Source organism: Prunus dulcis, chromosome 4, assembly GCF_902201215.1.
Source record: "Prunus dulcis chromosome 4, ALMONDv2, whole genome shotgun sequence".
Classification (NCBI taxonomy): domain Eukaryota; kingdom Viridiplantae; phylum Streptophyta; class Magnoliopsida; order Rosales; family Rosaceae; genus Prunus; species Prunus dulcis.
The window spans coordinates 20,630,114-20,631,255 of NC_047653.1; positions in this window are offsets into that span (position 1 = coordinate 20,630,114).

The window sequence follows — 1,142 nt, forward strand, 5'->3', positions numbered from 1 at the left end:
ATATTGGGAATGTTCTTGCACATGCTAGGACATGGTATAGGAAATAGGTTATCACAAGAAAGATTCCAACATTCTGGTGAGACAGTGACTAGATATTTTGGTTTTATGTTGGATATTGTATGTCGTATGACAATAGATGTCATCAAACCAATTGATCCCGAATTTAGTGACATCCCACAAGAAATACTATCAGATTCTAGATATATGCCTCACTTTAAGGTAATGATCAAATCTGAATTTTATTTTTTTTGGTGCTAAGTATTATTATACATATTCAAACTTGTTGTTATTTAATTTTAGTGCCTTCATTCATGTTTTAATCACTCACTTGATGCAATTATATCATAATAAAATAAATATTTGAATTGACAGGGAAGTATTATGTAGTAGATGCAGGGTACCCACAAATGTGAGAGTTTTTGGGACCATATAAAGGCGAAAGATATCATCTTCCTGATTTTCGTAAGGGTGGCCAACCAATGGGCCCTAAAGAGGTATTCAACCATGCACACTTTTGTCTTAGGACTGTCATCGAACGAACTTAAGGGATATATATACAGGCCCCTTCTATTGAGAGATCTCTCAAATAATTTTATTTGAGGGACGCTCTTTAGGGTACCCTACAAATTTTTTTCCAATGATCCAAACCACCTATTTTTTAGGTCTTCATTCATAGATGATCCTTACAAAAAATTAGACAAATCGGAAACCGTTTCGACATCCAATTGTGTCCTACAAAATCAATGAACACGGTGCTTCAAGAAAGTACTAAAATTTCAATAACTCAATAGAATGGTCAAATGATATCAGATTCAAGTGATTTTTTGTAGAGATGATCTTTGAATGTGTATCTACAAAATAGATGGTTTGGATTAGTGGAATACAATCCGGAGTGGGCCCTACAAGGGGTGTCCCTCAAATAAGCTTATTTGTGTATATATATATATATGCGTAATTATCCATTCAACAAGCAAGTAAAGATAGTCATTGCAACAATGGCGCTTCATAATTATATAAGAAGGCATGCTCAACATGATAAACATTTTGAGAACCCAAGTAACACTTTAAGTGAAGAAATTGATAGTGATGTTGATGTACAACAACATAACCATACAACTTACGATCAAGGAGGACAAGAGATG